The sequence below is a fragment of the Melozone crissalis genome, unplaced genomic scaffold, assembly GCF_028551555.1.
Source record: "Melozone crissalis strain CALT ecotype California unplaced genomic scaffold, PUWL_Pcris_2 ptg000060l_1, whole genome shotgun sequence".
NCBI lineage: Eukaryota > Metazoa > Chordata > Aves > Passeriformes > Passerellidae > Melozone > Melozone crissalis.
Window position 1 is genome coordinate 19120 of NW_026535838.1, and position 9683 is coordinate 28802.

A 9683-nucleotide genomic window follows, 5' to 3' on the forward strand; every position below is an offset into this window, starting at 1 on the left:
GCACCATAATCAGTTGAAATATTTCTAATTCTCATCCAGAGCATGTCAATGCAAAAGTAGTGTATAACCCAACAAATATGAGCTGTGTTCAGGCATTTGCATTGAAAAGAGTCAAGTTTCACTAGTTTGTATTTCAGAACTGCAGACAGCTGCAGTCATAGTACTTTGGGATAAGACAATTCCTTTATGAAACTCTCTCTTGAGATTTGTAACCATACTTGAAATTTTCTTTAAAGGTCGGGTTTTGATAAAGAGGTGTCTTCTAAGCTTCATCCAGCTGACAACTTCTCATATTAAAAGCCCTTTCATCCTTCATGGTAATTGAAGAATGTTGTCCTAAGACAGGAAGAAACTACACACATGCAGTTCAAATAGATTCGGTTAAATTTTTTTGTGTGTGGACTAATAGAAGGAAGTATCTGGTCCTCCTGGTAGTCTGTGTGTTATAGACTCTTCAGTCCACAAGAATATAACTTAAAAGATGAGGCATAAGTTTAATTGATGAATCACACTGTAATGTCATCAAATGTGTTTGCTAGACCAGTGTTTCCAGTTGGCAATTCACCACTTGTTTCCAGTCTCTCTAGAAGATATTCTGCTCACTGGACCACATGAGATAGAGAACACTTTTTCTACCATTTCCATGGCCAGATAGCCTCAAGCCAGTTCTCTTACCACTAATTTTGATTGAAGCAGAAACTGCTGTCTGTGTCTGTCTTCACTGTACTCTTGGAATTTTTACTAAAACCTAGATATATTATGTAATTGTTTCTGCCTAGCATCTTGTTCATGGAAATAAGATTATTGCGTGCTGACAAGGGACAATCTATGATAATATTTTTAAGTTAGGTTTTCTTTTTATTTCTAACATTTCAATGTGCTTTTTTTCTTCCCTCCCTAAGAAATTAAATGAAAGTAACAAAATTAGATGTTCTGTAGGATCTCTGAAAAAATAACATTGCCCTATTTTCTTCTGAGTCGGTATTATATAAAGCTCTTTCTACTTTGCAATAACCATTTGGCCTTCCTCATTCCTTGCATCTCCTTCTGTCTCTCCTTGTCTATCATTAACAGGTACAGAATTTCAAAAAAATTTACTTAGATCACAATTTCTAATGTATTGTTGGGAGTTACTCATCTGTTTTTACATTCTGTTCTGTGGAAATCTTCATGTGGAAAGATAGTCTGATAATATAGTGTTGTCTGTAATATCCTTTAATTCCAGATCATAATCAGTCATTTCTCAGCCCTCCCATCTCTACAGAGACTTTCTGCTTAGTAGGAACTTCTAAAAGCAGAATAATTTTGTCCAAAAGATTTAATCTTGGTTTTGTATCAATATTGTGAAACATTGATCCTTCTATCTAATCTAATGGTTCATTTGCTGAGACAAATGACCCACTTCCTAGATGGGCCTGGAAATAATTTAACTCTTCTTATTAATAAGTTGAATGTAATTAATAGATATAATTGAGTAGCATGAAGAAGTGAACTATTGGATTATAAAAAACTTCAAAGAAACTGTAGATCATAGATAGCATCATAGATTCACAGAATATGTTGAGTTAGGAGGGAACCATTAGGATCATCAAGTACAACACTGTTCCTCACAGAATTACCTAAAACTAAACCATGTGACAAAGAGCATCATCCAGACACTCCCTGAGCTCTGACAGGCTTGGTGCCGTGACCTCTTCCCTGGGAGGCCATTCCAGTGACCAGATTCTCTCTCAGTGAAGGTACATCCGCTGATGCACCTTCAATGCCTCTCCTTGTGTGCTTTGCTGGTCACCAGAGAGGGGAGATCAGAACTTGCCCTTGCTGCCCTCCTTAGGGCAGATGAGCCCTAACAAAGCTACCCCTCAGTCTCTTCTTCAGGCTGAACAGTGCTGTCCATGATGCTATTGCCTCTACTAGAAATATGCAGTTTTGTTTTTCATTTTTTTTAATTTAATATGAGAAATGCAAAACTTGAAGCCCTTTGAAAAAGGAAGTGTTGAGTGTTGATGTTCTCTTTTATTTTTGTTTGTTTGGCTTTGGGGTTTTTGTGTGTGTGTGTGTGTTTTGGTTTTTTTTGTTTTGTTTTGTTTTGTTTTGTTTTTGTGATTTAGTTACTTTATTTCACAAGGAATCAGAATCCAAAGTTCTCAACTTTCGGGTGAGTACCTTATCTTTCCACAGGCTTCTAGATCTATCCTTACTGACCCGTGTCACATCCTTTAGACTCATAAAATTGTTGTCACCACCTGGTTATTTCTTTCCTTCTCAATGGCTTTTTTAGCATTTTACACAGGCTGGCAAAGTAACAGCAGGAAACAAGAGAAAACCACCTCAGAATAATGGTTATGGGCACACTCCTGGGAGATGCAAGATATAGGTTCAAATACTTCCAATTCATTGTGTGGCTCCCAAAGCCCTGATAAGTAACTGCCTAAAAGGCTAAAATGATAAAGCTTAAAATGTTTCCAATTACAGAGGAATGTGAAAGCAATTTGTGGTTTCAACAGTCATAACTTTACCCTGAATTTATTAGCAGATGACTTAATTCTCTGTGTCTGTTATAGTTGTCTTTTGGTGATTTTACTGTTTTTTCAAACTAGTTTTTTATTTTAATTCCCAAACTTTCAAAAAACTACCCAAGCAACATCAAAGTATCTTGAATAGTCCTTATCTTGGATCAGCCTGAATGTTCCCTTAGGTATGTTCTCTGCAGCAAGGTCCTGTACACTGCAGAGGCTGTGGGTACCCAAGGGTTAGTAATTCAGTCCCATTTCCTGTGACATGTCTTCTTTCAAACTCCTTACTTTAATCGCAATTTTGACAAGACAGTTCTTTATAGGTTCCTGAGCTTGGAGAGGGATCAGTGGATTCTTTGAACCATTTCCTGGAAGTAAGCACTCACAGAGTGGAAAGGGTTTTGAATGTCAAAATACAGGGTTTAGCAGGACTGCTCATTGTAGACACACTGCATCATAACTCTGAACTCTTTTTGGTACTGGAAAAGCTTAGAGTAAATTGAAATGCAAATAAGATGTTTATGAACAAAACTGCCCCATGCCCTTTTTTTTGTCTTGATGGAGCAGTCTTTCTTTCAGACTGATTCCCAGAGCAGTAGTGTTCAGCTTTTAGGTTGCAGAATTGCTGTGCACCCCCCTCTGTGTGCCAAGGGTGATCTTCCTGTGACACCCCAGCCCCCTGGCTGTCTTATTTCAGCAAACTCCTCTGTGTCTGCCTCAGATGCCCTTCAGGCTTTCTTGTTCTTGTCTTGACCTCACCTATCCTACTGGAAAAATATTCCCCAGAGCCCAAGCAGCTGCTCTCTGTTGCAGGAACCTTTTTTTGTCTTGCAGAAGGCTGCACTGGACTGTGTGGGCAGGAAACATTCCTCATAGCCATGGTCTATGCCCAGTCCCACAGCCCTCCCTGTGAGAGAAGACAATCTTTTTCACAACAGCTCACAAGAAGTGGAAGTGATCTGTGATCAACTAAAATGGACACTGCCCATCACAGGATTTTTAAGTCCAGCAAGCAGAACAGTGTTCATTTACTTATTTTTGTCATCCAAAAAAAGTTGTGGTAAACTTGCTCTTTTATTGAGGGGCAGTATCAGGATGGACTTCAGATGCTTCTGGAGAGTCACTGAATTTACATAGGGATAAACAGGGTTCAAACTGGACTAAGGAAAAGTAAATACAGAATCATGTAATCACAGAATCCCTAAGGTTGGAAAGACTCTTAAGATTGAGTCCAGCCATTAACCTTAAGCTGCCAAGTCCACCACTAAACTGTGTGCATAAGTGCCATATCTACACCTCCTTTAAATACCTCCAGTGATGGTGACTCAAACCACTCTGCTGGGCATCCTGTTCCAATTCTTGACAATCCTTTTGATGATGTAATATTTTCTGGTATACAGTGTAAACTTCCCCTGGCACCACTTGAGACAATTTCTTCTTGTTCTATCACTTGGTCTCTTTTCCCAGAACAGCACCCACCTGGCTACAGAATGCTTTTGGGTAGGTAATTTCAGGTACCTATTTCCCACATATCTAAGCATGCTGCATTAAATTAACGGATAAGCAAAACCCCAAATCTGATGTGAACTAGTCAAGCACAACTGACAGCTGCAATAAAAAACCCCTATCAGCTAAATTAACGTTATCCTCATTACTAGAGCTTAAAAACCCCAGAGGAGAAGCTCAAGTGCACTAAAGCCATTGTGCAACCACACAGTAAGAGGCAGCTCCTACTTCTGCAAGGCTGGAGTCAAAACAGATGAAACAGTGTTCCACTATCACTCTCTGATAGAAAGGCTGGATTGAAATGACAGATTTCCTAGGTCGAGGGCAGACAAGGATTAATGCAAAACGGGAAACCCAACCAAGATCTTCTGATCCCAGCCGAGTGCCTGAGCCAGAGGACAATCCTTCTAATCATGCATAACGTGACCTTTTGTTTCCATACGCAGTGCTCTCTTTCATGCCAGTGCTTCTCCAACACCTTTTTGCATGGCATTCCATCTCTGCCACAGAGCTTTCCTCCTTTAGGTGCTTTTCTGGCAACATGATGGCTAAGAAAGTAATCCATGTGCATCTGCACTCTTTGGACACAGTTTTCAAAAAGGAAAGGTTTTGATAGCTATAGCCTGCTCCAATGTGCAATAGTCCTGCATATTTTTTCCTTTTTTTTTTCTAATTCCTATAATCTCCTATTCCATTATTTTTTTCTTTGTTTTCAGCATTTTTGCAATGTAAAATCTGTGCAAAGATGAAATGTTTAGAGCAAATTAAAAAGAATTCAAACATTCACAAAGATAGGATGTAATTGCTACATAGACTATGTGATGATCATCTGAAATCTTCCTTCTACAAAACATTAACACAGAGCAAAGCAAAGCAAGGATATTTTTTAGATATGAAATTTATTTACTTCTCATTATGACAAAATTTTAGAAGTGGCACGTGTTCAGGCAGCGAGCACAGAGTTTACCTTTATGGACAACTGTGAAATTGTATTTGTTACCACTTTTTCTCATGAGGAGAGAACAGATGTTAGTTGAAAATAATCCTAGATCAAAACTTGCACAACAAAAAAAAAGAGGATCATTGCTTAAAAATTTTTGGGCGAGGCTGAAGTAATGAATTTGAGTGATTAACTACATGTCTAACAAATATTTGTCTTCCTGTTATATAAATGTTGTAACAGGTTTTTGCCTAGGAAGGGAAACCTAAAGAATGGGTATCAGGAATCTTGAAAGGGACAAGCTTGATTAAATAAAATGAAAAAGAATATTCTTCAGTAGTTTCTAGGCTTCTTATTTGTTATGGGTATGTAAAACTACTATTTTGCTTTGCCTATAGTCAATTTAGGAAGAAAGGGGAGATGTTTTCAGAGGTACTTAAAAATAGCTGTTCCAGCAGAGATGTGCGGTGCCTGGGGACAGCTGCTAATCCAGTAATAACATTAGAAAGAGCTACAGAAAACAGAGACAATGTCAGTCATCCTGCTGTCCTCCTTGTGTCACTGTTAGACCAGGGACAAGCCAAAATGTTGCCCTCTTTTTTGCCTACCACTGTTTAGTGACTTTTTTTTAAAATATATTCCCTCCCCCATATCTTTCTATCTGGTGCTTTGTTGGCATGCTTCTGTTGTGAGTTGTTGTTGTGGATCTGATCTGGATGTAGTAATTGAGGTTTTGGAATTTAAATCAGTGGCTGAGGGGTGCCATTCTTGGCATTAGAATTAAATATCTCACTGTCTTCTTTATGGCTTACTTTAGCAAACAGCTTCTAGTTTAGGTTGTCCACTTTTGACAAGATGGGATGGCAGCTGGAAGAATTATTTATTTTATCGTGATGTTCAAAGGGAAAATAAAGGCTTTTTTCAGCCAATTTCTGGATCCTAAGAGGGCATCAGTAATGTTCATCTTTATTTTAAAGAGTCTAAGAGATTTTATAATTTTACACCTTGTCTAGAAGTGATGCTTCATGATTACAGATTACTACAGCCTTTCTGCTCAATGTTCTTCTTCTCATTTGCTAAAGGATTTCTCTGCCTCCCAAAACTAGTCTGAAATCATGCAAGATAAAGTAGTACATGTGCAAACACTTTCTGTGAAAGCAATGGGCAATTCATGGGAGGAAGGTTATGCGTAGTCTTCAGGGCTGGGACTTAATATCTTGTAATAATCGAAATCCAGAGAGATTATTCATTACTTGTAAACACTACTGTGTATGAAACTAGAAGGGGATATCTTTGAGATAAGAAGTTTTACAGTGTAAATTCTCTGAGACAGGCTTATTTCTTCCTCTGTCTTTTGTGACATAGCTGCTTTTTTCAACAGTGCAAGTGTAAAAGCACATTTGTACAATTTGCACCATGTCTTTTTCAAGCACTTGCTAGCAAATAGTCTGTGATGTGGTTTGTCTTTTAAAAATAAAATAAATGTTTTGAACAGATTTGATCCCATTCACTAAAATGTTTTGAACAAAATGTTACTGGGATATGTAGGACACAGATTTACTGTCTGTTCATGCTATCTGTAATGACCCAGTAGACCAAAACAACTTTGGAAGAGCTGTCACAATCTATCAAGTCAACGATCTGTGAAATATAAATTCTCTGAGGAAGTTGTTGTGGGCCATTAAGTAAATAATAATATCTATTTTATAAACTCTATAATAACTTTATATTTATTATGGGAGATCAAATTTATATGATAAAATAAAAATCCGCCTGAGTCTCCAGCTAAGTCTTAAACTCCTCCAATATTGAAAAAACTTTCATTACATTCCGTTTTGTCACACACATTCTCTTTATGAACATCTAGTGTCAAATTGGTATAAAATGCCAAAGTACCCAAACACTGTAATTTTCATAGCATTTTCAGCCTAGATTTTAGAGCAGGGTCCTTGTCTAAGCTGGCTTAGAAAATTTAAAAAATTCTTCAACAGAAATTCCCTGTAAGGCATGAATTTTGAGAGCTCCATTCCAGGAGCTATATTGGAACATTTTATAATATTTAATGTGCTTTTCCCCCCGAGGTATAGGGCAGGACTCTGATCCCCATGTTTTATGAAGGAAAATCTGAATCACAGAAGTTAGAATCTATCTCTCCTAATAACAATGTAGAAGTTAGGCACTGAGCCAAACATATTCTCTTTGCAGGCTCTGAGAGAGGCCAGCATCCCCATTTGCAGGATTCAGCCAAACAGGGCTGTCAATGTTTGTGCTTCAGCTCAGAGCTGGGATTGGTTTGACAAAGCCTCTTGTCTCCAGTCTATTCCTCCAGGCCCTGCAGGTGAATTTCTCTCTACTTGTGGCTGAGTTTCCTTTACAAATCTGGTTGCTTTGCTCAGTAAGGGCTCCAGTGTATGACCCAGCATTACCAAGGTCAAAATCCAAGGACCCTTAGTTCACAGGTAAGGTCTTTTAAAAAATGCTGCGTTATGCAGAGGCCTCAAGGTGTTTGGGGCTGTTCTGCCTCTATCTGCTGGTAGGTTTGGGTGATAAATCTCAATCAGTATTTATCAGAGTTAGCACAAGTCTTACAGCAAATAGATGAGGTGCCCATGTCTGCTGCGTGATCTACTTACAGTATTTAAATGTCACACTTTCAATAGTGGCCTGTTTTCTTTGGAACATCTTTCATTTGATGATTTCATAGAGCCGAAGTTTGAATCAAATGTCAGAATCCTGTATGGAGGGTTCAGGGGAACAATCATCAGAGGACTGAATGAAGTTTGAAGCAGTCATAGGAAAAGGTAAGGGAAAAATACAGCAAGTGATCAGTAACAAACAGAAGACTAGAATCAACTGGTATTTGCAATGAAAGGTGACTGCAGGTGAGTTAATGGATTCAGTAACACTACTGGAAAGGCTTAAATTTCTTTGGTACCAGAAGACTGAAAAATATTACCACTCTTTACAGCAGTGTAGGGGGCCTCTAAGCTTGATCGTTTTCACAGGCTAATTAGTGAAAACTATAAATTATGAATGTAAACATGGAAAAAAATGACCTACTTGAGAAGAGTCATCATGACTCCTTTAAAGTTCAGCTTTATAAGACTCTTGGCCTCCTTTGAAGGGACTACAAACACACATAAAATGAATTTATTAGTAAAGCCTACTTAATTCTAAGGGGCTTTTGGCAAAGTTTGTTAGAAAACCAGGCTGGCAATGGATACGATAAATTATCATGGATAAATAATCAGTTAAAAATGGGAATTTTGAATGAAAGTCAAGAGAAAAAAGAGTTTTGCATGGCTGTCTGTTGCACGTTGCAGCAATCGTCATATTCTCAGAAGACAGAAAAAGGGATGAGCGGTGGTGAAGATACAAAGTTTTGTCAGAACAAGGAAAAACTGAAGGATTTTGCAAGACTGAAAGACCTGGCAATAGAATTGCACATTAAATTCAGTATAAAATGTGAAGGGACATAGTGGGAAAAGGCGTTGTGGGCTCATGTAGGAAATGGTGGACTGTGTGATGACCATTCACATTCAGGACTGAAATCTGGGGTTATGATACCTGTAGAAATGTAGATATTTTTCATGCTGTGTAAATATTTTGTTAGACAGTTACTTCTTTTTGTTGCTTTTTTGTAATATATCAGATGACACTGCCAGTTTGAAAAATAAATCATCGTGTCTTTCCATCCACAGCATGCAAGTGGAATTCTGTTTAGAACATGACTGATTACAGCTAAAATTGTATAGCATGACTCATCAGTTGGTAATTAGATCTCTCCTTTTACCATACCTAAGTCATGTCACCATAATCTATAATGATAAAGGAAAGAATTACTGATTTCATGCTCTTGGCAAGCAGAAGCCACAGTTTTCTAATATAGTCACAATAAGGAAATTGATAGGTTTCTCTTGTATTGACTTGCATCTTTTTACACCTTTCATTCAGAGAATTTTTGCTGTCCCTTAATTGATTTTTTTTCCTAATTTTCCCTTCAACTTCCTCTCTTCCATTCAGAATTCTCATCAGTAAGCAAAGACAAATGAGAATAAAGAAGGGACCTATGGCTTCAGTATGGACAGACTTACATGAAAAAAATGCCAGAAAAGAAATTTACTGTCAGAAACCACACATTATTAAAAGCACTGCACTACTGTAAGCACTGTGCTGAAATAAGACTGGTAAATGTTGGGAGATCATGTGCTGTCTCAATAGAGTCAGGATCTAGAGTTTGACTAACCAAAACTACAGATGAATTTAAATTTGGGACTTGTGTGGATCTGCATTAATTTCCAATAATTAGGATGGATAGTGTGGCTGTCATCCTCTAAAATTTTGCATATTTAACTTAGTGGTTCCTTTTTATCTCATTAGCACAATTAAGAATTGTAAGTAATTAAAAGATGGATGTTGATTTGTGGGCAAGTTTTTCATGTCATCCAATCTGTATTGGAAGCAGTGGAATAGCCAAATTATATTAGTATGTTGAAGTATTTAGGCAACACAGGCAATGACAGTTAAATTGATGAATACTTAACAACATCATTAGCTTTATGGCCTCTGTATGATGTAATCAAGGTACAAATATTTTACACTGCTGTAAGCAGGAAGAAAGATGACCAAGGAGATCCCTTTTGACCCTACTTTCCTGTGCTTACTAAGAAAATAATTTAATCTAGTAGGATCAGTGTTAATCCTGATCCACATATTGTGTG